Source organism: Nesoenas mayeri, assembly GCF_963082525.1.
Source record: "Nesoenas mayeri genome assembly, chromosome: 3".
Classification (NCBI taxonomy): Eukaryota; Metazoa; Chordata; class Aves; order Columbiformes; family Columbidae; genus Nesoenas; species Nesoenas mayeri.
In genome coordinates, this window is record NC_137544.1 from 110,010,685 (window position 1) to 110,037,948 (window position 27,264).

General features: G+C 44.3%; 1 pseudogene across 1 annotated transcript in view; it reads right to left on the reverse strand.

Annotated features, from left to right (window-relative positions):
• LOC308038720 (tau-tubulin kinase 1-like) overlaps window positions 1–10,216 on the reverse strand; it is a 43,655-nt pseudogene extending 33,439 nt beyond the window's left edge. Inside the window, exon 1 of the transcript in view lies at window positions 10,022–10,216. The product of the transcript in view is annotated as a tau-tubulin kinase 1-like (transcript). The remainder of the gene's footprint in view (window positions 1–10,021) is intronic.
• Between the last annotated feature and the right edge of the window lie 17,048 nt (window positions 10,217–27,264).

The following is a 27,264-nucleotide window of genomic DNA, read 5'->3' on the forward strand; positions in this document are numbered from 1 at the left end:
AGCTGTGTGCACACATCGCCACGTGCACGCACACGCAGTTAGAGAAAAGCACCTCCCTTATCACACACCAATGCGTAAAGCAAACGCCTGGCCACACCCATGCACACTTCCGCAAGAGCGCCCACTCCCGTCTCTTGACAGAAAGACGTACGTGAAACGTAGTGACATGCTCAAGGGTATACATGTTTGTTGATGTGTAGCGTACAGCACAGACGCATAGGTGGCTGCACGAGAATACACCTTTGGAGGATATCTGCAGATATGGCAAATGCTTCACAGTCGCCCGAGGAAAGATGCTTAGCAATCGATCCAGAAGCACACGTGTGTTTGCCCTCATCTACACAGCAGGGGTAATCTGGGAAGAGACGCCGTGCTGTTCTTTCGCGTTATGGCGTGATCTGTTTCATTTCTCTTGTGGATCGATTGCTAAGCCTCTTTCCTCGGGCGACTGTGAAGCATTTGCCATAGGAGAGGGAGAAGTACCACGGAGCAGCATTCAGTACTGCCTGCGACTGTCTTTGTTCCTTTCCTAGCAGAGCTCCCTTGCATCTGTCCACATGAGAAATGCAGGACTGCACAACACGTGGAACTTTGACAAGAAACAGCACAGCTGTGCACTCCCTCCAGCTTTTAAGCATGAATGGAGCCTGCAGCAAGGCACACGCATGTGGACAGACAAAGGACTGTAGGTACAGATGCTTTCACGCACAGGGTCGTCCAGGAACAGGCGTATATCTGCAGATATCCTCCAAAGGTGTATTCTCGTGCAGCCACCTATGCGTCTGTGCTGTACGCTACACATCAACAAACATGTATACCCTTGAGCGTGTCACTACGTTTCACGTACGTCTTTCTGTCAAGAGACGGGAGTGGACGCTTTTGCGGAAGTGTGCATGGGTGTGGCCAGGCGTTTGCTTTACGCATCGGTGTGTGAAAAGGTAGGTGCTTTTCTCTAGCTGCGTGTGCGTGCACGTGGCTATGTGTGCACACAGCTGGGTGATTGTGGAAAGGTTTCTGCGTGGTTCTCGGTGAGGAATCGTGTGTGTGCACGTGGACAAACGGAAGGCGTAGCAACTAGGTTCCAGCGCCGAAGTAGGCAAAAGGCAAGCTTTCCCATGCTATCCCTATACATAGTTGTGCAAAGCAAGCCGATAAGCCTGCGACCGTCAAGAGAGCTACAACGAAGCACGCCGAACAGAGCAAATACCAGCAGCTCATCTGATCACACATCATTTCGGATACATGCTTGAACGCAAATACGTTCGTGCTTCTGTGAGACTGAAGACGTCCGTCTTGAATACGTGATTGCGCACACCGATGCAATTGCTTGTTTCTACGTTCAGTCCAAGGGTGCGGGGCTTTCAGAACTGGGTCTGTGGAGATGTCTGTGGAGATGCTGCTGTCTGAACACGTACACTCCATTGTTTACCAAAACACAGGCAGACGCGCTTGACCATGTCGTTCTGCATGCACAGAGGTACCGGTGTTCGGAAGAGACAACGTTATCGCGTGTGCACGCACAGAAAAAAAAGTGGACCGTGAACCTTTTTGTGAACATGAAACAGCCGTCTATACACTCGCAGACACGAGAACGTGCCTCAATGCAGTCACATCGCCACCAGCTTTTGAACACAGGCTCTGCTGGTTTGGGCACTTTTCAGGCACAGTCCTGGCTGCCGTGCACACTGCCGTTCATTCGCTACATCACCTCCGCGGAAACATTTCTCCGGTCGATGTACCGCTCAGCTTTCTTCTGGTGTAACTGTGAAATGTCAGCGCAGGGAATCCGTCTCTGTCGAGCAAACGTCAATCGCGAATGGGTTTTGCTTCGTCGCTTCTACCTAGGCGATTTTCCTTTTCTCTGTTCTCTTGCGCACTCGAGACTGTGCTGTGTTACACACAGGCACAGCCAACGCACACCAAAGCGTTAAGAGACACAGTCAGTTGAGCTCGACACTAGCGCAAGATGCACATGTATGACGAAATCCACCCACATGCTTTTGGAGAGAAAGACATGGACTCACACGAGTATGGAGCGACGAATAGATACAGTAGGCGCTAAAGAACACAAACTTTCAGGCACACTGTCTCCACACAAGCAGCGACCGGTCTGCAGGTATCCTAGGCCTTGATTATAGAGCTTGAGCACACTAGACCTGAGCGAAACTCTCCAACACTTACAGGAAAGACAGATGATCTCCCACAAGCACACAGGGGTTTGCCCTCAGCTATTGATCAGGGACAAGCTTGTGAAGAGATGCTCTGCTGCACTTTCTTGTTATGACATGTTCTGTTTCGTTTCTCCTGTAGGTTGATTGCTAAGTGTCTTTCCTCGGGTGACTGTGAAGCATTTGCCATGGATGAGAAGTACCATGGCTCAGCGTTCAGTTCTGCCTAATGTCTGTCGCTGATTCTTTCCTAGCAGAGCTCCCTTGTGTCTGTCCACATGTAAACACGTCTGTTTAAGATTGGAGACACTGCACATACGTACACATGGCTTCACATTTGGAGGTTACCCACAGATATGCTCCTGTTTTGGGGTGAAACTGTGTGTGAATGAAGTTGTGCTTATAAATGCTTGTTTGCCCACGTGCGTGTGCCTGGTTGTGGGTGCCATTCATGTTTAAGCTTGAATGAGTGTACAGCTGTGGTGTTTCTTTGAACGCTTCTGCATCTCTCCAGTTGTACAGTCCTGCATTTCTCATGTGGACAGTCGCAAGGGAGCTCTGCTAGGAAAGAACCAGCGACAGACATAGGCAGAACTGAACGCTGAGCCATGGTACTTCTCATCCATGGCAAATGCTTCACAGTCACCTGAGGAAAGACACTTAGCAATCAGCCTACAGGAGAAACGAAACAGAACATGTCATAACAAGAAAGTGCAGCAGAGCATCTCTTCACAAGCTTGTCCCTGATCTATAGCTGAAGGCAAACTCTTGTGTGTTTGTGTGAGAGGCAGTGTCTTTCCTGTCACCGTCTGATAGTTTTGCACAGTCACAGGTGCTGGCACGACTGTCAATGTCTAGGATACCTGCAGACTTGACCCAGTGCTTGTGGAGACAGTGTCCCTGAAAGTCTCTGTGTGCCTTAGCACCTGCTGAATCCATCCGTTTCTCCACCCGCATGTGAGTCCGTCTTTCTCTCCACATGCATGAGTGTTTATTTCGTCTCCTGTGTGCATCTGCACTGATGTTGTGCTCAAGTGAGTGTGTCTGCTGACACTTTGTATGTGTTGGTTGTGCCTGTGTGCAACAGAACTATCATGACACCTCAAGTGAACAGAGAAAATGGGAATCATCTAGGTAGAGGAGACAAAGACAAAACAAGGCAGGATTGAAATGTGTTTATGTAGACGGTTTCCCTGCGCTGACTTTTCACAGTTATACCAGAAAAATATCCGAGAGGTAGCCCTACCCGAGAAACGTTTCCAAAGAGGTCATTTAGTGAAAGAACAGCAGAACCTGCGTGATATGGCTGCACGTGTAGCCATTTGTGTATCAAACGTCTGCATAGAAATTTGTCAGTCTGCACAGACATAGACGTGCTTGTACGTTTATACACGACGGTAGTGGTGCATAATTTTGAACGGGGTCCCATGTTTGTACACGCTTGTGAGACGGTCCGATGGGGTGTACAGACTCTTGCGCTTAATTGGAGTCTTATTTATACAAGAGCTGTAGCATGTGCACAGCTGTGAGTGTTTGGGGAAGAGTTTCTGCATATATGGAGCTGACCTCTCCCCTGCTTGCGTGTGGACACAGAAGCGATAGGAATGGAAACTTGTTAGAGTGAGATAAGGACTAAGCAAAACAAGTCGATTCAATGTGAATCACGCTAAGCCATTTATTACAGAAACAAGTCTCCTTATATATGTAACTATATTCTAATCACGCGTCCACGTTCCAAACATGGAGTCACTAAATGAGTATCATGGGCTGTCCGTGCGTTGGAGTCTCACTGATGATACGTCCAATGATTCATGCCACACCAGGACCCCGGTGATTGAGGAACGCCCCTCTTTCTCACAGCGGACTCTGTTCTCGAAGCGGCCTTGAGATACCTTTGAGCCTGACTAAGTCAGCAACAGATCTTTATCTATCAAAACCCCTCCACACTTCCCCCTTTCTTTTCCTGAATTAGTCAGGCCCCCTAAACTGCACGGTGCATCATTTTTGAAATATGTTGCAACATAGAACACGTGATTAACAGCATAATTACAATTACATATAATGCAGTTAAACCTTACTTAATAAGATCAAACAACTACCTACCTATTCTTAAAACCTTAATTCTATCATTACAACCTTATTATCACACTATTTTAATAGATTCAAAATAACCAGACAAGTTAATACTATATATTCTCTTAAATTCCTAAAAGATTTATAACTGTGCAGTTTATAGGGTAACATACTTAATACCATCAGTATATACTAATAATTGAATTAATATCTTAAAAGTTATCTCAACCTATTTAGAAGATCAATAGCTTAACCTTAATATCCCTTCTAAAACTTTATCAGTTGCTAAACTTAGATTACTATGGTAGAAATATCTCATAATTTTACCTTATCTATGCATTAACTATCTAATCATATCATCACCCTTTTGGATCTCCTGCTGATTGTTCAAATTGCCATTTTCCACAGAAGGTACACCCACCTGCTTGCTAATAGGCTTCTAGACCACCAGGTCTGCGAGCATCTGTAACACTGAATTAGGATCCATGGTTTACATGTGAAACAGTCCTCACAACTTATCTCCCTCCTGTCCATCTGCATCTGTTGAATCTTTGTTGAATCCACTTCAATCCTTGGCCTGTAATGACACAAACATAACCTTTTCCCCAGGTTATCAACTGATGAGGCCTTTTCCAATGACTAGTGATTTGACCATAACTAATGTAGGTTCTTTCTGATTTAGCATGGCTTTGGGTCATACTTGCAAAGTATTTCATCACATACAATGCTTTTGACAACTGTTTTTGTGGTGTTTCTCCTACTTCCCCCCTTTTTTAAAAAAACAAAAAAACAAATAAACAAAAAAAACTTCAGAACCAGATACGTGCGTTGGACCTTGACTACGTAATAAAAATCACAAATCAAATTTAGAGGTTCCTCCTTAAAAAGCTCTAAGTAATTTAAAGCTGTGCCAAGTTCTGCTAATTGGATTGAACCTTCAAAAATTTTTACAGAATGATGCCAATTGTTATCTTCACACCAACCCACTACAGCTTTATGAGACTTCCCAGAACCATCAACAAAAACTTTGCAAGTATGTAGGATCAGACCAAATACAAGTATGGCCTATGACCTGATGTTAAAGACTTGCAGGTTCTGCAGCAATTTACATTTAGGCATGCCAAAAGCTGTGCTGTTAAGAAAACCAGCTAGTGCAATTTATAAAGACATAGATTACAAATAAAAAAAAAATCAGAATTAAATTTCACAAATGGTACATATATGACAAAAGGATCATGGCCTATTAAGGCTTAAATTCATTCCCTGCATTTTCTTGATCAGAGTGACAATTGGTATATAACAGCCGGTATATCAGTTTGCTAGCAATCTCATCATACCGTCCCACAATGGCCACAGGTTGTTTCTATGTTGTAGCTATAAATAGACAAATCTGCAAGTCCAATCGAATGCAGTCAGCCTGTAAGGTTGTCATAAATGTATTCCTCAAAGTTTCCAACTCCATTTTGGCTGTCATATTTATTGGATACTGTTTTCCCTTACCGGATCGAAGTCCTGTTTCAGATCTATCAGTGTAGTGTTTGCTTTATCGAAACATTGGCTGTTAATACTAGCGGAAATACAGCATTTGAAATTTCCTTGGAGATTTCTCACTTGCAGCAAGCAGATCTGCAGCATCCCAGCAGCTTTCTTGTAGGCCATGCAACTAAACAGAATTCTCAGAAAATGTTATTTGAGCTTACAATTTACTTAACAAATCTTAACCTAAGAGAGGTACAGGACTTTCTGGCAAATATAAGAATTGATGTATTAAAACTTTGTTCCAACTTTGACACTCCATTGGTCTCAAAAAATGGCCTTTCTTTCGTTCTCTCCCATGACCTCAAAAACTAGCATGGTGAATTTACTAAGAAGTCTCTTACAACTAATTACCACAGAATAAGTCTATCAACAAATTTTTGGTTTAATTTTCCAGTTTCATTAGAACTATGGGTCTGCTAAGGATGTCTTTAAACTTCACTCTCTGACTGCTCCATTCAGTATTACATCACTGCAGTTGTGGGGAGAGAGGATTCCCCCTTTCACTGCTTTAAAAGCGGGCAGCCAGGTTTTTCCTTTTTTTTGGTTTTTTTTTTTGTGTGTTTTTTTTTTGTTTGTTTGTTTTTTTGTTTTGTTTTGTTTCTTTCTCTTCTTACTGCAGTTCAGATATAACCAAGGTCATGCAGCAAGTGGGAGGCTCTGGGAAACTTCTCAGTTACACAGGCCTGGGATGTTTTGGTCTTTTGTTTTCCCATTTCATTCCAGCCATAATACACTTTATATGCAATTTCAAGTAGCTCAGCAATAGTTACATTCCTTAGCTCCATTTACCTTTTACAATCTAGAGATGTCAAAAACCAGTATAAACCAGTATAATAAACATAAATCCATTATTCTATTTTCCTAAATCTAAATCAGTTAATATTCTAGCAACTTTTAAATACAACCTCTTCTAAATGCACATCTATCATAGCATTTTAACAATTTAAATGCTTTTCTAACAATATAAGCAATTACTCTAATGTGTAAGGATGCATCCTAAGGGGGAGCAAGGTGGAATTTTAGCAGTGGAACCGGTTCCCATTTTGTAATTATCTCCCCAAACAAGATTCTTTTGGTACCAAATATGAATATGCAAACTAAAATACTGAGCTCAGATGTGAAAACCATATACCAAGTTCAAATATGCAGATGGATCACAGTCACACTAATTTAAGACAATATCTCAGTTTTTAATTTTTGCATTGCACCTTTGAGCTGCCTACTACTCAGCCAGGTGGAGGTACCTCTGGGTCTCCCTGACAAAAAAAGTCAGCGTGCGCTGAAGCTCCAGATCAGCACTCGCCCCCCCGCTGCCGCAAGCTAGACTGGGCAAGGCCTCTTTTTTTTTGTTTGTTTTTGTTTTTGTTTTTGTTTTGTTTTGTTTGTTTGTTTTGTTTTGGTTTGTGGTTTGTTTTTTTTTTTTAGTGTCTCATCTGGTGTGCTACAGCTGTTATTCCAAAACCAGGATTCTTTACATGGTGTGCATACAAGAAAGCCAAATTTAGTGCACTGACATCAGAGACAGCCTGTCACAGAGTTGTGCAAGTCTGAATGCTGGAATAAAGGTAGCATGTTAGAGAGAAAAACAACAGCCACTACACACAAAATTTTACGATCACATTCACGCAGTAAAGAACTAAATTACTCATGATCTTCTGAATTATCACAAAATGCACATTTTGAGTCAACGGATTCTCATGATTTAACAGACTGTGAACTTATCGTACCATATAGCACAGACCTACTAAAATTGCAACATACTTAAACAGATACCCACAAAGAAAACAGGTTAATAAGGAAAGCGTCTTGCAGACTTTAACAAGTTTTCTGTGACCTGTGTATTATCAGTTAACTCTCTCTCAGCTTGTTGAAGTTCAAAGCACCCTGCCTGTAAAACTGTCTGAAATGATTTAATGATCTCTTGTAGGAATTTATTTTGTCCTGATCTTCTGGTCTCAAAAACAACATTAATTGCAACAAGATTCTATTTTCCGGACACTTTTCCCAACATGTATCTCTCCCAGTTTGTCTTTGGCATCATTGAGATTCCAGCTAAGATGATGATGCATGTGCTGGTGAATAGAGTTGGACGACGGCAGAGTCAGGTGTGGACACTCATCCTGACCGGACTAGGCTAGGAGCCAACATCATCATTCCCAAGTGTAAGCCGCTCTTCTGCTATATGCAGTAGATGCTAAAGGGGAGTTTCCATTTTGTGTGGTGCTAGAGAAGGAGAACGGTAGATCTTATCCATAGGTAACTCTGTATGGGGGTCTTCTCCTCCTAGAAGAGCAACTGTGGGACAAGGTTGCTAATGTGGGCTAGCCCTAATATCCGGTAGAAAGAAATAGTCTTCAGCCACTGTGTCTAGTAAAGGTCCAGTGATGGCAAGGTGAGATAGTTATTTTTATTATAGACATTGTCCAATAGGAAATGTTGGGAGTTTTTCTTTCATCAGTTTAGCTGCCAGTTGCGCTAATGGTTGCCAAACTTACTGAACCAGACTTTGGAGACAACAGCTCCAGGACTATGAAGCTCCTTGTTTTGTCTGTAAGAGCACTGAACCTTCTTTCTTGTAGCTGAGGCCACAAGAAGCTTCTTCCTAGAGGCTGCTTTTGACCATTGTCATAAATGTCTTTTCTTTCCTCCTAGCCTTCACCTCCTTGCGCTCTGTAATAGCCATTACGGGCAAAGGTTTATCAGAAGCTGCGTTCACTGTTGTCTTCTTGTACACCTCTGAGCTCTACCCCACAGTCCTGAGGTAAGAGATGCCACTTGCTCGGGTACACAACCAGAACCTCGGTGGGGTGTCATCCTCAGGCCTTCCACATCCACACAGCAGGATGTGCTGCTGAGTAGACCGCAGGACTGATGCCTTCCTTGACTCTAGAAGCAGCAGGTTCTAGGGATTACACATACTCACAAGAAAGCTACACCTTTTTTACCTGAGTGTTGTATGCTTAAGTTACATTGGTAGAAAGATGTACTGAAAAGAGAGGAATATTCCATGTGGAAAGATTTTTGAACTCTTTAAGGCATCTGTGCTTATTGAAGTCTTAGCTCCCTGTGATAATCTGCCAATAACTGTTAAAACACCCCAGAACTAATAATTTGAAATATCAAGTTTAATACAGGAGACATACTTCTATGTGTTTGAAAGTCTTCTGAACATCAAATTATATTAAATCAGGAATTAACTCACCTTTCAGGAGGAAAAAGAGGGCTTATTTGAAATATCTGGGTAATTGTGACATAAAACCAGATTTACCATCAGCATAATTCGGCATACAGCTAACACTCGTGAATACAATTGTCCCACTGTTTTTTGGGGTGTTTTGGGGTTGTTGTTTTTTGGTTTTTGTTTTTTTTTTTTCTTTTTGTGAAAGTCTGAAAAAAACCACACGGATAACAGCAGGGTTTGTGGCTTACTCCACCTCTGTTCCTCCCTGCCCAGAGTACCCTGCTTTGCCATATAGTCCTTTAACTTCCACTGGTCTGTTGTACGTGGGTAATGATGCATATTTAAACTGGAGTGGGCACACTAATCTGCTCTTTTCTTCTCAGATATGTTTCTTTCTTTACATGCTCAAAGACATTGACAAGTAAACACAAAAATGTAGGTTCCTTCTGCAGTACTTTGCATATGCACAAGTAGGTCCTCGAATCCCTGTTGTCAGTGTGAAATACTACCACTCCCTGAAAATTAGTAAGTGAAATAGGTCCCAGATCTTATTATTGGCCTCCTTGTGCTCTCACAGGCTTGCAGCTACAGCAGGATCAAAAGTATCTCTACTGCATGCCACCTGCCTAGAAGTACATGGGAAAAGGAGAGATTGAGGTTTGCTCTCAGCAGATCGGAGGACTTATGAGGTGATGGGTAGAAAATGCACTCGGGGTTTTAGACATTAAAAGCAGAAACAAGTTTAGAGCAGGTATTTTTAGTGTGTAACTGTAGATTCTTTCTCATAACAGACACAAACCTATTTCTCACAGCAGCTGTGGTTGCTGTCTGGGAAATATAAAATTGGAGAAATACATGAAGTAAACAAACAAACTAACAAAAACGAAACCAAAACGACAACCTAGGAAAAGCCTGGTAGGGGAAAAATCTGAGAGGAAAAAGACCTCACCACTCAGAGAAAAATAAGGGGAAAGGTCAGAGGGTTTGCATTTTTTCCCAAGGTCTGATATGAAAGAAGTACCTATCTCTCATGGTGGTCTGCATGACCATGGTGTCCTACCTTTTCCAGGCAGAATGGGATGGGGTACACCTGCTTCATGGCACGCATTGGTGGGGCTTTGGCCCGCCTCGTGTTTCTGCTGGATGAGGTATGGAGATCTCTGCCCGAGGTGACGTACTGAGGTGTAGCAGTGTGCTGTGGGTCAGTGGCCTTCCTGCTCCCGGAGACACTCAACAAGTGCCTGCCCGAGGGCATTGAGGACATTGAGAAAACACAGTAAGTCAGCTCCATCCTGCCCTGCACACATAGTCTGTCAAAAGAGGCAGGGGATCATCCTTCTCTGCTGCCTGTAATTCCCTGCCTGTGGGTGGCAGTGGAAGAGGGAGAGCCCAGTGGGTATCTGGGCTGTCAGGCTTCCTGTTCTTCTGTCCAGCAGCCCAAATGTGCCTTCTTTGCACGTCTTGGCTTGGGGAAGAGTGGCTACAAAGCTGCCTGGAAGAAAAGGAACTATGGCTGTTGGTCAAGAGCAGTTGAACATGAGCCAACAGTGTGCCCAGGTGGCCAAAAAGGCCAACAGCATCCTGGCTTGTATCAATAACAGTGTGGCCAGCAGGATTAGGAAAGCAATCGTCCCCCTGTGCTCGGCACTGGTGATGCTGCACCTCGAATACCGTGTTCAGTTTTGGATCACTTGCTACAAGAAAGACATTGAAGTACTAGAGAGAGTTCAGAGGAGGGTGATGAAGGTTGTGAAGAGTCTGTAGCACAAGACTAATGAGAAACAGTTGAGGGAACTGGGGCTGTTTAGCCTAGAGAAAAGGAGGCTGAGGGGAGACCTTATCGCTGTCTACAATTACCTGAAAGGAGGTTGTAGTGTGGAGGGTGTTGGTCTCTTCTCCCAAGTAGCAAGTGATAGGATGAGAAGAAATGTCCTGAAGTTGCACTAGGGGAGGTTCAGATTGGATATTAGGGAACATTTCTTCCGGGAAAGGGTTGTCAGGCATTGGAATAGGCTGCCCAGGGAAGTGGTAGAGTCACCATTCCTGGAGCTGTTTAAAAGACACATAGATGAGATTCTTAGGGAGGTGGTTTAGTGCTAGAGTTAGGTTAACAGTTGGACTTGATGATCTTGAGGGCCTCTTCCAACCAAAATGATGCTATGATTCTATGATTCTTTTCTTCCAGAGAGAAAGGGCTTCCACAAATCAGCGGTCCTGAGGGCATGCCGCTACAGTCTCTGCTGGAGTGAGGGGACTCCGTGGGACAGCCACTGTGTAGGACTGCAAAACTAAGCTGTGCTCTGACCTGCCAATAAATGAACCTTTAGTGTTTTCCCAGTATCTCTCTGCAGGGAAGTAGGGCTGAGGACACTGGAGGAAGGAGGCAGATTACAAAACCAGCTGGAAGGAGCTAACCCCATGTTGTAGCATGGCCAGGAACAAGAATGCACAGGTCTAACAGGGTATGGAAATAAAGGCACCCTGGGCTAAGCTCTTGCAGTCTTTGACCTTGTTGGACTAGCAGCACCTTTCAGATCACTACACAGCTTTCCAGAAGCTATAATCCATTGGTTTACATGCCACAAGAAATGCAATGCAGCAATAAAAAATACCAAGTGTGAATCACACAAAACCAAATAATCTCAAATAAATCTAACTGGATGGTGGATAAAACATATACTATAGCTACAAATATTTATTGATTTTGGAAATGGTCTGAAGGTTTTCCACACTGAGGCTCAAAGCCAGCAAAAAGTACATAAAGGATTCTCACTGAGAATGGAACAACTTCAAGCATTTGTCCCATGTAAATAAAGAAGAAAAAAGCTTTTGTGGATTATTTAAATCAATTGTGTATGCAAGAAGTATCCTTTAAGATAAAAAAAAAAATATACCAACAACAACATCAAAAACCCAAACAAACAACTAAACAAAAAATCTTGCTACAGGAACTCTTGCATGGAATATTGAATAATTTATTACTGGACTTCATTCTGCTTAATGGTCTAACACATTGATCTTAAAGTTAGGGGATGCCTTTGCCTCTTGCACTTCTGCAAACAACAGTGATGAGCCACCAAATTATTTATAAATTTGGAATCACTGACAAACAGCACTTTCCTAAACTGGGAAGAGGGAATGGCCTCAGCATCTGAGTCTCAGGCATATGACTCCCTGGGCTGTGAGGTTGTTTTAACTAAGCCATGCAAAGCTCTGTGAGGAGAACATAAACTGAGGATGCATCTGACAGCAGGTGGTGAGATGACTCTAGATGCAGCCTCACCAGGGAAGAGTAGAGGGGGAGGATAATCTCCCTCAGCCTGCTGGTCACACTCTTCCTAATGCACCCCAGGTATAATTGGCCTTCTTGGCCACAAGGGCACATTGTTGACTCATAGTCAACCTGTTGTCAACTAGAACTCCCAGGTCCTTCTCCACAATGCTGCTTTCCAGCAGGTCCACTGTTAACCTGTACTGGTGTGTCACAGAGGCATGCCAAAATTAGTTTTAGGCGGACAACAAGGTCCAAACCAGACTTTATTTTGATCGAAAAAGTACAGCAAATCAACCAATTAGAAATGGGATTTATACAATTAGTTAGCACTCCAGTAACATAAAATAGAGGTTCACATATCAGTTGAGGAAATTATTGGGGTACAGCAAATAAGAATAATGGAGATCCACAATGTGCATGCACACACTCACAAGAAACAAAGCCAGAGCTGTCTGACTCCAGGATACTACACTCACCTGAATTAGGCAAGAACCTACACTTGCTTAAGCAGCAGGGACTTACACTTGCCTGAATGCAGCAAGGAATTATTCAAGGATATATCTAGTAAGTTATCACGCACCCACACGAGGAGGTGAGGTGCTCCCAGTCCTGGGAATTTACCTTAGATGGCGTCCCAGGCTAAGGGGACGGCTCCTGGCAGCCAACCTGTGGCTCCAAGAAGAACACGTAAAGGGAATCCTCGGTAGACGGCCCGTTTGGTAGTCTGATCAGATCTGGCTGTGGGCATTCCAGAAGCTTCTTGGCTTCTCTGCACCACCCTACTCTGGCTATGGGCACCCCAGAAGCTTCCCGGCTTCTCTGCTCCCCGGTCCTCTCCTAAGGACCCTGGCTAATGGACTTGGGGGTCTCACAAAAGAAGCCATTAACTGCCCCATTGAAGGAGAGGGAGATGTGTTGAAGGAGACGGGGATGTGCATGCAACTGCCATATTGAGGGAGAGGGGGATGTGCATGCAACTGCCACATCAGTTCTCAGGGGACTTGGGGGGAGAGTGCAACTGCCACATGGTGCCTGGAGTTATTCCTCCCTGTAATAGATAATGGTCAAGGTTGTTGAACAAATCGAGTAGGGTTCAATCATATTATGCATATCGTTGTAAGAAGTAATTGCGCTTGTGCAAGTTTCATTATATTTTGTAAAAAATAGTAGTTAATCCAATGGCTGGATGCCGGGCCCCAACCAAGCCAATGGCCGGATGCCGGACCCCAACCAAGCCAATGGCCGGATGGTGCAACAGATAACAGAGCGCCCAAATGGTGCAACAGATAACAGAGCGCCCAGATGGTGCAACAGATAACAGAACTCCAGAGGCAGAAACACCAAGCGACATCCAGCAACATCTTTCGCTGTCGACTAGCCAACCAGGAGCTAACTCGTCAGGGTGTCCCAGCGCGTGAACAAGTGTATAACATATATAAGCACATACGAAAAGTTGAGTTTTGTGCTGTTGGTGGAACTGAGCTTCCCCCGGTCACCCAGCGCTGTTTTGCCTAATTACTGCTTGCTTTAAATTTGCTTGCTTAATAAAATTAATTAATTGGCTCAAAGACTCGTCTTCATTTATAACACTCCCCAGGTGCAGGACCCTACATTTGCCACTGTTGAATTTCATCAGGTTCTTTCCTGCCCAGTCCTCTAGCCTGTCCAGGTCTCTCTGAATGGCAACACAGCCTAATTGTAACAAGCAGTTCCGAGAAATGTTTGTTCATTAAAGCTCCTGGAGATGTTTGTTTGAGTTCTGAGAAGTGTTTGTATGCTTACTTGCTTTGTCCTACTTGATGTATTTACCTAACAAGGAGATGTTTGTTTGAGTTCTTACTTGCTTTGTTTTGCTTGATGTATTTACCTCATAAGTAACCAAAGTAAGGTGATCGAAACTGGCTACGCAGCAGTCAACCTCACATGAGCCTTCAACATGAGTGAAAAGTTACACCTGGAAGCTGTGGACCAGAGATGGACTATAAAACCCAGAGAAATGAATTAGCTGTGTGCGCGTGCCGCAAGGGAGACTGAGGTCTCTAGGCCGCACCCAGCGCTGTCTTTGCTTATTGCTTGATTAGAAATAAAACTTTTGTTACTTACAAGACTAAGTCAAAATTTATTACAACTTGGTGCCGTGACTTGGATGAAGGATATTCGGCGGCAATCCTTTCTGAGGGAGGCGCCCCGCTGCTTTTTCTAGCGGCTCTTGGAGGATTTTGCCGTCACCCTTGACCGACGAACCTTCTAAATTGCAATAAGCAAAGTAAATGCCGGCAGCCCCTTAAATTTGTGCACAAAGATCCGAGTGAAGATGCAGGACGCGTAAGTATAGGCCGGATTTCCACTAGGATTGGGTCTGGGATTCCTGGAGTACGATGACTGAGATGTCCAATTGCGGACGAAGCGAGTGCGGACCCTCTACTAGTGCAGTTCTCATAGCCTGCGAGGGACCGAGTCACGAACGAGGGGAGAGTGTGTGAGTGCGCGTGAGTGTACCCTGGAAGATGGGACAGAAGAAAGGTAGACCTTCTGGTCCCATGGGTGGGAATTCGCAAGCGAAACTTCCGCCAGTCCCCCAGGATAGTCCACTAGGATTGATGATTAAATATTGGAATGATTACCCCTCTAGACGGGGTAAGAGTAAAACAAAAATGATACACTATTGTATGGTAGTTTGGGGTGGTAAGGAAATTCGTAAGGACCACCTGTTTTGGCCAGTGTTCGGATCCTTTGAGGATTGGATTTGCCAAGCCTTGAACCTTTACGTTAACTCAAAGGAACCGTTTAGTCAAGAGGAGAGTGATTATGCACGCTTATGGATAGGGTCAGAGACTAGGATCAATCTGTATCCGTTAAAAGAAAAAGGGGATAAGAGGCACGACAAACAAAGAAACAAGCGGCATGAGGAAGAAATTCCCATAGCACCCCCACCTTATGTGCCGCCACCACCACCCCCGGTGCTGGCCCCTAGTCCAAATGCTCCACCGCTGGCACCGAACCTGGAGGAAATGGACCTTAGTCAATCCACAGGACCCATCACTCTTAGTAAGACTAGACAGCAGCAGTACCAGATGACGGGACAATTATATCCGTTGCTAGAAATTGTGATGGTGTTAGCAAAAAGGACACATAACCACGGACGTAGTTATATGCGGTGCTTTTATTGCAGTGCTGGGAAACCAGGGGTTCGCACCCAAAGCTGGCTTCGATCACCGATTCAAAGTTCACTATATTTATACAATTTAGTTACATACATATTCATCACAACTCTTAACAACCATTAGCATATTCCACACCTATTCTAACACAAACTGTCTATCTAAGCGATGCTAAGTAACATTCGCATGTTTATCAGTTATTTCTAAGTTACCTGTTTTAAGAGAATATGTCATAAATCTATGTCAATTTGAAGAACAGGGTATGGTTATATAAGACCATGCTTGAATGCACATCTCCCCGGACACAGTCTGAAAACTTCAAGATAAGGTAAAAATCTTGGATACAGCATCTTAGATACAGTTTACTAAACCAAGAATCTTAGATACAGTTATACAGTTTACAAAACTAAGAATCTTAGATAGAGTTTGCAAACCAGAAAACTAATTCAACTATAAGAAAAACTAATTTCAACTATAAGATGCAAAACTAATTTCAACTATAAGATGTAAAAACTAATTCAACTATAACATTTCCCCCCTTTGAAAATGCTTTTCTATTCCTAGACAATGCATTTTCACTTCATTGTTTTAATTATAGTTGGATACACTATGTTTCCTTATCAGCCGGAGGGTTGTCAATAAGTGGGTTAGTATTTCTGCTAAGGACAGTAAAGATGCGATCGTTCCTGGCGTTTGATTGACTTGCTTGACGCTTAACACAAGCGTACAGCAAAAAGAGAAGAGCGACTATAACTGCAAGCAGGAGTAAGTTTTCCAGTAATGAATGTACCCATCCTCCCAAATTCAGGCTCAATTTACCTAGTAAGGCCCCAATCCAGCTCTGCTCTGCATCTTGCTTTTCCTTTTGTAGTTCCTTTTCCATTTGGGTTAATTGGGAAATATCTTTCTCCACTTCAGAAGTTACATTTGGGATATGAATGCAGCAATGATCAACCCTATCTTTTAAATATCCACAAACGCCATTTTCTTTCAGCAACATTATGTCAAGTGCCATTCTGTTCTGCAAGGTCATTCTGGTTGTAGCTTGCAATTGTATATTGAAATCTCGAAAACCCTTTTTGGTTATCCTTGCCAATCAATCCATCTGCCCAATTAATTTGTCAATCATTTCTCTGTTTCTATAAGCTGCAATCGGTGCAAAGAAGGATTCTAATGCCCAGCCGAATTTAACACTGCTTGCCGGTTCATGCCACACATCATCTTCATCTATCTCTCGCTTGTGCCTAACTTGTAGAAGTTCCTGCCTGTTCTTCAAGGGTGACTTTTTCCAAATGGGACATAGGGTTGGTAACCCCAAAGTAATTTCCCTTGCAGGTCCTGCTACCAGTAAATGTGTTGTCCAGGTTCCATTCCTTAAGGCCCAAACTAAATGTCCCACACTACCTATAGTTCCTCTGCAATCTATTTTATCTCCGTCAATGCCTATTTTGACTGCTTCTTTTGGATCCAATTGTTTCTGACAGATGCAACCTGCTATTACTGCAACTTTAATGATGGACAGAGGTATATCTCTCACATCCGTCTGGCAGGTTATTACTTGCGAGCAATTCTACCATGGTACTGTTATCCCTCTTGTTACATTGGACCATTGTACACACCATAGGAATGCTTCACTATATTGATATTGTTGTACAATGCTCAATGTCCACATGTTATTCCATTATTCAGTTATGTTCTGATTATCCTGATCTTTAAATTCCCAATAGGTTCGGTTGACTTTTTCATATATTATCTTTTTGGTCCAACTTTCTTTGAGAACTATCTTTCCTCCAAATTCCACTGGTTCGGGTCCTGTTTTCTCCCATTTTTCGGTTGGCACTTGCTCTAACCTAGTGCGAGATTCACACACTATCCTACCAGTTTTGTTTATTTCTGGTAAGGTTGTAGATATTATTCCCCATTGTATTGGGTCTTCGGCCGATTTTGGAATGGGAAGGCAAGCAGTGATGCTACTGGTGTTCTGGGTTTGTGCAAAATCTCGAATCAATCCTATCATCAGGTTCTCTGCCTGATTCTGTACACTTTGCACTACTTGTGGCATTTGAGTGTCGTCACTATCTCCTATAGCCCTTCGTGTCCTACATAATTGTTCTCCAGTGACTTTGCAAATCAGAGTGGCATTCTCTGTTCCTTCTTCAATAAGTGTTCCCACAAAAGTGAACAGTTTGGGTACATTTACTACTATAAACACAATACGGTAACAAAAACTAGACATCCTGCGTCGTAATTTTAAGTGTGGTAGGACCCACTAATTGCGATTGCCACAGTTTTGGGACTTTCTTCACTCGGGTGTAGTGTATCCAGGAATCTACTTCAGCAACCTTGATTGCGGTAAATGTAGTTAAAAGTACTTGATAGGGTCTGTCCCAACGTTCTTTTAAAGGATCCTCTCTCAGGTCTTTATATATACCGTGTCTCCAGGCTCTATATCATGTACCAGATTCTCAAGTGCTAGTGGGCGATTCCACACTAGTGCGGATCTGAGTCGATTCAATGTCCTGCTGAGAGACAACACATAATTGTATACATCCTGATTACCTTTTACATGTACACTTGGATTTGGATCAGGTGCTTCGTATGGTTTGCCATACAAAATTTCGTATGGACTTACTGACATTCCGCTCCTGGGTTTAATCCTTATTCGCAATAACGCTATTGGTAAGGCCTGAGGCCATTGAATTTTTGCTTCCTGGCAAATTTGGATAAGTTGTCTTTTTAATGTCTGATTCATTTTCTCCACCTGTCCACTAGATTGGGGTCTCCATGGGGTATGTATTCCCGTTTAATTCCTAAACATCTACTGACTTCCTTCACCACTTGAGAAACAAAGTGTGGTCCCCTGTCGGATGATATTCTTCAACCAAGGTCAATAGGAAAGCCCAGTCCTATGCTGGTTAAGTGTCCCTCCCTATTTGTACTTTTACATGTTGTTAGGTTTATGCCAGTTTTCCTAGCGTCTTGACCAGAAGCAAGAGCTCTGTAAGGGTAGTATGCCTGCCACTTAGCTTCCCACCTCTGCACCCACGACTGTCTCCAGCAAGAGTCAATGCAGAGCTCCTTCTCTGAGCAGACATGAACAAAGTGGAAGAAAATGATAATCCAAAAATTGTTCTAGTCCCTAATAGTAAAGGCAACTTAATAGCAGCAAGAAAGAAGCAGCAGCAGCAGATTCTGAAAGCTAAACATCTTCCTTAGTCATAAAAATAACCAGAAGTCAGCAGTGCTGAATAAGAACCTGATCTGGCTTTTTTTTTTTTTTTTTTTTAGGAATGACCAAGCTGAAGGGGCAAGAGCCCCACAGAAATCCTCCTTATCTGACTTGTTCAGAGGAAATCTGCCATTACTGTGTTCCACATTGCCAGATCATTAATTGCACTCATAATTAAACTGAGAAACTTGTTGGAGTTGTTGGAGGAAGCCCTGGGGATTCTTATGAGGCAAGTGCACTAGGTGAGGTAACCAACTTGGAACACTTTGCATATGAAAAAAAACCCTCCAAACATAAAATCATTTTCTTTTCGAACACTAAAAGACATGCAAGTGAATGTAAAATGGAGATTGCTTCCAATCCCCAGGTTACACGGTTAGCAGCTTGTTCAAAATGTACATTCATTGTAACATCATTTTTTCAATACAAAGGAGTTGCAATACATCAGATAATACTTAGAAACATTTCCCAGAAATTAATCTTTGCACTGTCCCAAGGAACTGCAAATGTGTGTGTTATAGCAAACCAAACACAAAACATATGATATAAAAATGCAACAAAAAGGAAGGTAGTACTGCAGTGATCAGCCTTTACACATTTTATTTAATGTTTTAACATTACCCAAAATAGGCGTTTGCATACTAATAAGTTATGTCCTAAGTGGCAGCACCATTCCTATCGCTAGAATACTCTGCCACCAGCAGATGGTGAATGGAGGGATAGGTATGCTACAAGACACTGAATTAAGTGGGCTGGGCCAGGTTGCCAAAATGAGATCTGCAACATGCAAAGGATGCCAGGTGTGCCATTTGAACCAGACAACATGATAATTTCTGTAACTGATTGAGATTTGTTCTTTGCAATAGCCTTTTGAGTACTTGGATGTGTGCAAAGTGGCCCATTACCGGCACAGAAAGGTTTCTTTAAGGCATGACCATGCATGACCATTTGTATTCCATGTGTGGGTCATGAACACATCTAAACACACATACAACAAGCATCCTGACACCACCCTGGGGACAACAGTGAAACCAGGAAACACATCTGGCTTACTTTGGTCAGCTTCTCCAGAAACTATCATCTCCTCCAGTCACTCCGGGGAAGGGCTGGCAACTACAAGGGAAGCGGGTCAAGAAGAAAAGCACACCATGTTCTCCAGCTGAGAAATATCCAGGGCAATTTATTCACTATAAACACTAACAGGATCCATGATTTCCAAGGCTTCAGACCTTGTCTGCCAGGAAATGCAATTTTATTTTCTTCAGCTAGCCTCTTTGAAGCCATCTGTTACTGCCAAGCAGAGATATATATGATAGTGATCTCCAAATAGTTCTTTCCCATTTGTCACAAAAGGAAAAACAGAAAAGGTAAAATAAAAATAATAGCTTCTCTTTTGAGTAGATTGGGATAAAAGAGCCCTTTCTTATTCAATGTGAGAGTTGCAAAATAGTCTCAGCTCCAGGTAAAGTTCTGAGAGTGGCGTGAATAAATCTCCACTGACAACCATTAATTAAATGTGTCATTCATCTAACCCAGCAGTTTGCAATAAAAATAAATTAAGTCATTGACACAGTATTATGTTGCTGTAATATGAATGTAGCCTAAGGAGGAGATGCTAAACCCTCTGGACAAATACAGTGAGTATCTGTCATCAGTCCCTCCAGATGAGCAGTAGAAAATCACCTTCTATTTTCAGGAATAATCTTGTACCACTGCCAAGCACTTAAAAATTCCATATATACACATCATGGAAGATTAATCGATGGAGGCGTGAGAGGGAAGGACATTAGAAAATAGGAAAAGGATTGGATATATCATTTCATGCTTTCTGATCTTCAGTCTCATAGTGCATCCTATTGTTGAGCTATTTTACAAGACTAAACTAGCAATGTTTATATTTTCTTGCCTTAATTTATTAACATAGAATCACAGCATCAGATTCAAATAGTGCATTTTTACATGAGAGAGCAAGTGAAGTTCCTGGTGATTTGCAGTGAAAGAAATGCCTGTATCACGTTTGTTTTATTTGGTATATAGGTTCCACCCACTGTCCTGACAATTTCCAGATCATGAAATAATATTCTGCCTCCTGAAATTCTCTCTGTGCAATCAAACTCTCATATCTGGCCTCATCTTTACATGTTCTGAAAAGGCTTTTTTTGCCACTGACTTCCCCTATTGGTCCCGCATGTCAAACAGGAGAGAAGTGACTCACAGAAAAATAAAGCACACAAGCTCACAACAAGAGAAGTGGTGTTTAACCAGCTGTTTACATGGTTTGCAATCACAGATGGCAGCTGTGTATTAACTGAAAGAGCATTGCCAGTTCTCTACATTCAGCTGCTCATGGACACAATAATTTTGAGGAGTTTGATGAGTCCTAAGGATTCCAGGATTTGAAACTTGTGAAAATGTCCTGGAAATAGATGGTATCTTCCACTGTCGTCTTTGAAACCAAACTGCCTTTAAACAACATGATCACTATTCCTCACACAGACTCCATGTAGAGCTGAGACTGCTCCAAGTGCCAAAATGTGCCATTTTCCACTGTTTCCTTCAAGGAAATCAGAGGTAGGGAAAGCAAGAGGCTGATCAAAGTTCTACAGGGACTGTATGGTGCAATAAATGGCTATGAAGTTGGTGAAGGTTTTGGAGGGGAAGCCCTATGAGGAACAGCTGAAGTCACTTGGTTTGTTCAGCCTGCAGAAGAGAAGACAGGGGAAATTTAGACTGGACATTAGGAAAAGGTTCTTCACCCAGAGGATGGTGGAGCACTGTGGCAGGCTCCTCAGGGAGGTGTCACGGCCCCAAGCCTGACAGTGTTCAAGAAGAGGCTGGACAACACCCTCAGACACATGGTGTGAACTGTGGGGTTGTCCTATGCAGGGACAGGAGTTGGACTCAATGATCCTTACGGGTCCCTTCCAACTCAGGACATTCTATGATTCTATGAACGTGAGATATGCAATGCATAGGAAACTGGTGCAGGAAGCAAGCCTCGTGTATTCCTGGAAACAGCAAAGGCAGGAGGTAATTCGGGTACCGAGGGATGCAATAAGGATGTGAGGGATAAGACATCATGAATGGCAATGGAGGTGAACCTCAGGGGCAGGTGAATGTGTGGAGTGGGACACACACTGGTAAGTGGAATGGAGTAAAAATAATGTTGTGATATGGGGAAGGGCCAGGACAGGCAAAGGAGAACAAAGAGGCAACTAGATCCAAGAGATCTTCTCAAGCACCCAGGTGAAGATGAGGGGGTTCTGCTTCCTTGCCACATTGTATGTGAAGCCTACCAACATAAGCTAATTGGGTGGCAGCTGAGCAGCAATATCTCTGCTCACGGATATGATCCCAAAGCTAGATGTCAGCCATTCCTGGAGTGAGCTGCCTTACCTCAAATCCAGTCTGGAGCCTAGCTGTCCAAGCACAGCCTGTGCGCCTGGCCACACACACGCACACTTCCGCAAGCGTGCCCACTCCCGTCTCTTGACAGAAAGACGTACGTGAAACGTAGTGACACGCTCGAGGGTATACACGTTTGTTGATGTGTAGCGTACAGCACAGACGCATAGGTGGCTGCACGAGAATACACTTTTGGAGGATATCTGCAGATACGCGCCTGTTCCTGGACGACCCTGTGCGTGACAGCATCTGTGCCTACAGTCCTTTGTCTGTCCACATGCGTGTGCCTTGCTGCAGGCTCCATTCATGCTTAAAAGCTGGAGGGAGTGTACAGTTGTGCTGTTTCTTGTCAAAGTTCCACGTGTTGCGCAGTCCTGCATTTCTCATGCAGACAGATGCAAGGGAGCTCTGCTAGGAAAGGAACAAAGACAGCCGCAGGCAGTACTGAATGCCGCTCCGTGGTACCTCTCCATCTCCTATGGCAAATGCTTCACAGTCGTCCCTGGAAAGACGCTTAGCAATCGATCCACAAGAGAAACGAAACACGTAGCGCCTTGAAGTGAAAGAACAGCACGGCGTCTCTTCCAAGATATACCTCTGATCTATAGCTGAGGGCAAACCCTTGTGTGCTTGTGGGAGATCATCTGTCTTTCCTGTAAGTGTTGGAGAATTTCGCTCAGGTCTAGTGTGCTCAAGCTCGATAATCTAGGTGTAGGATACCTGCAGACTGGTCCCTGCTTGTGTGGAGAAAGTGTGCCTGAAAGTCTGTGATCGTTAGCGCCTGCTGTATCTATCTGTCGCTCCATACGCGTGTGAGTCCATGTCTTTCTCTCCAAAAGCATGTGGGTGGATTTCGTCGCACATGTGCATCTTGCGCTAGTGTCGAGCTCAGCTGAGTGTGTCTCTTGACGCTTGGTGTGCGTTGGCTGTTGTTGTGTGTAACACAGCACAGTCTTGAGTGCGCAAGTGAACAGAGAAAAGGAAAATCGCCTAGGTAGAAGCAATGAAGCAAAACCCATTCGGGATTGACGTTTGCTCGACAGAGACGGATTCCCTGCGCTGACATTTCACAGTTACACCAGAAGAAAGCTGAGCAGTACGTCGACCGGAGAAATGTTTCCGCGGAGGTGATGCAGCGAATGAACAGCAGTGTGCGCGGCAGTCAGGACTGTGCCTGAAAAGTGCCCAAACCAGCAGAGTCTGTGTTCAAAAGCTGGTGGCGATGTGACTGCATTGAGGCACGTTCCCGTGTCTGCGAGTGTATAGACTGCTGTTTCATGTTTACACAGAGGCTCACGGTCCGCTTTTTCTTCTGTGCGTGTACACGCGATAACGTTGTCTCTTCCAAACACCGGTACCTCTGTGCATGCAGAACGACGTGGTCAAACGCGTCTGCCTGTGTTTTGGTAACCAATGGAGTATACGTGTTCAGGTAGCGGCATCTCCGCAGACGTCTCCACAGACCCAGTTCTGAAAGCCCCGCCCCCGTGGACTGAACGTAGAAACAACCAATTGCATCGGTGTGCGCAATCACATATTCAAGGCGGACGTCTTTAATCTCACAGAAGCACGAACGTATTTGCGTTCAAGCATGTATCCGAAACGATGTGTGATCAGATGAGCTGCTGGTATTTGCTCTGTTCAGCATGCTTCGTTGTAGCTCTCTTGACGGTCGCAGGCTTATCGGCTTGCTTTGCACGACTATGTATAGGGATAGCATGGGAAAGCTTGCCTTTTGCCTACTTCAGCGCTGGAACCTAGTTGCTATGTCTTCCGTTTGTCCACGTGCACACACACGATTCCTCACCGAGAACCACGCAGAAACCTTTCCACAATCACCCAGCTGTGTGCACACATCGCCACGTGCATGCACACGCAGCTAGAGAAAAGCACCTACCTTTTCACACACCGATGAGTGGCTTATGTGCCAGAAGGCTGTGCTGCCATCCAGTGAGACCTGCATAGGCAGGACCTCAGAGAACACTGGATGCTGAAGATGCTGGATCAAAGCTCCCACCAACCCCAGGGAGGCTGGGACAAACAAACAGCCGTGGCCATGAACATCTCTGCATAGGCAGCTCCCACTGTGCGTCGACCGGAGAAATGTTTCCGCGGCTGTTCTCTGAGGTCCTGCTGCCTGCAAAATCAGTCATTCACTTCCAGCTGCTGTCCATGACACTACTCATTTATCATGTGTTCGGTTAAAAACCAGCCACAAGTGGCTCCATAAGAGAGATTAAGAAACCACCTGACCCCCGAAGCCTTAATTCTGCAACATAACTTCAACTCAATAATGTCAATAAAAATGATCCAAGTTATGTTCAAACTCATTTGTCCAAAAACTGAGGTTAGTGCCCTGTCTCACATGGGAAAGAAACCGGGGTATACCAAACATGGGGACAGGAGCAATGAACTTAAATCAACTGGCATTTAGAGCAGTGTCAGGTATGGGCTAGCCAACTCCCCTGCTATTCACTTCCTTCTACCTTTTTCACTTGGAGCTGGGACACAGCCATGTGGGAGAGGCAAGTGAATGGTGGCTTCCTGGGCAAAAGGATGATGGAACAGGAATTAGCAGGACTCATCTGAAGAGTTTCAAACTAGATTCAAAAGGGGATGGGGTTGTAGCTGGGCTTGCACCAGTGAGGCAGCATTGCAGAACTGATGAAGACCGAGAGGCCTCCCATCCCCCTAGGGTGAAATCAGCGTGCTCAGCTCACACCCTGAAATGCCTGTACACCAATGCATGCAGCAGGGGGAATAAGCAGGAGGAATTAGAAACATGTGTTCCGGCAGGGGATTACAATTACAGAGACATGGTGGGACAGCTCACATGACTGGAACGTGGTCATAGATGGATATGTCCTTTTCAGCAAAGACAGGGCAGCAAGGTAAGGTGGTGGAGTTGCTCTTTACGTGAGAGAGCAACTACAATGTATTGAGTACTGTCCAGGAGCAGATGAGGAGCGAGTTGAGAGTCTGTGGGTGAGAATTATGGGGTAGGCTGGCAGGGGTAATACTGTTGTGGGTGTCTATTGCAGGCCACCAGATCAGGGTGAGGAAGTTGATGAGGCCTTCTACAGGCAGCTGAGAGCAGCCTCACAGTCACAGTCCCTGCTTGTCGTGGGGGATTTTAACTTCCCTGATGCTTGTTGGAAGGACTACTCAGCCATCCAGCCAGACTAGGAGGTTCCTCCAGTGCCTTGATGATAACTTGCTGATGAAAATGGTGGATGAACCAAGTAGGAGGGGAGCACTGCTGGATCTCATCCTCACTAACAAGGAGGATCTGGTTGAAGTGGTAAAGGTTGAGGGCTGCCTTGGCTACAACAACCATGAGATGGTGGAGTTCAGGATCTCGTGTGGCAGGAACAGAATACTTAGTAGAATCACAACCCTGGACTTCAGCAGGGCCAACTTTGGCCTTTTCAAGCAATTGCTAGGGGAAATCTTGTGGGCAAGGGTACTTGAAGGTGAAGAGGTCCAAGATAGTTGGTTAGCATTCAGGGACTGCTTCTTCCAAGCTCAAGATCGGAGCATCCCGACATGTAGGAAGTCAAGGAAGGGAGCCAGGAGACCTGCATGATTAAACAGGGAACTGCTGGGTAAGCTCAAGTGGAAGAGGAAAGTTTACAGATTTTGGAAGGAAGGGCTGGCCACTTGGGAAGAATAGAAGGCTGTTGTCAGAGGATGTAGGGAGGCAACTAGGAAAGCTACGGCCTCCTTAGAATTAAACCCGGCTAGAAGGGCCCAGGACAACAGAAAGAGCTTTTTCAAATACGTGGCAGATAAAACTAACACTAGAGGCAATGTACACCCATTGATGAATGAGGTGGGTGCCCTGGTGACAGAAGATACAGAGAAGGCAGAGTTACTGAATGCCTTCTTTGTCTCTGTCTATACTGCCGGGGGCTGTCCTGAGGAGCCCTGTACCTCTGAGGCCCCAGAGGAAGTCAGGACAATGGAGGAGTCTGCCTTGGTTGATGAGGACTGGGTTAGGGAGCAATTCAGCAATCTGGACATCCATAAATCCACGGGTGCTGAGGGAGCTGGCTGAAGTCATTGCTAGACCACTCTCCATCATCTTTGCCAAGTCTTGGGAAACGGGAGAAGTGCCTGAGGACTGGAGGAAAGCAAATCTCACTCCAGTCTTCTAAAAGGGCAAGAAGGAGGACCTGGGTAACTATAGACCGGTCAGCCTCACCTCCACCCCTGGGAAGGTGATGGAACAACTTATCCTTGGTGCCAACTCAAGATATATCAAGGATAAGAGGGTGATTAGGGGCAGTCAACATGGCTTCACCAAGGGGAAGTCATGCTTGACCAACCTCATAGCCTTTTATGACAACATAACCAGGTGGATAGATGATGGTAAAGCAGTGGATGTGGTTGTTACAGCTAAAGGCAAGACGTCAATAAATTGTGGCAGACGCTCCCTGTTATCCCTTTTACCTCTCGCCACCCCTTTCCTTTAGATCGGAAAGATGGTAACAAAGATCAGGGAAAAGGAAGAGAGACTTAGACTTCAAGTTGGAGACTTCTAAAGGGTTTTACTAATGCTACTAATAAATAGAGAATATATATACAAAATATACAAAACCAATCTCAAATGCTTGATGTGGAGTTGGCATCACTCCAGCAACAGGAGCTGGGTGTGCAGAGCTAGCAGCTCCAGCAGGTGCAGCTCAGGCCCCCGGAAGTCATGGGCTGGACTTCACAGCAAACCGGAACCTGGTTGCAGGATGCAGGGCCTGAGGCCTGTAAATCACAGGCAGACAGACAGGGGCCTCTCTAGATGCTGGCCACAGTCGAAGAGAGCATGACCCTTGTGATCACCCTCTTATATAGGGGGTATGACGATTATGGGATGGAATACTTCCGTTGGTCAGTTCTAGTCACCTGTTCCATCCACCCCTCCTCAAACATGCCCCTCTCACAATGGAACGTGGGAAAACTTATCAGTCTTTCTTAGCTACCATAGTAATAAATCTAAACATGAGCTTCTTCAGCATTCCATTGGTGTCTTATCAGCACCAAGTACAGCATCCTAGGAAAAATATGCAGGCTAAAACTCAGAAAAGTACAGTTACCTAGAAGAACATGTAAGTCACCCTTCCTTAAGAGGGCTGGGAAACAAAAGCCTCTCTGTAGACTCAACTAATCAATAATGCATCAGGTTACTTTTCAGTCCTAATTATGAACAGCAGGCTCCAAACATCGGTGTTTGCAAGTGG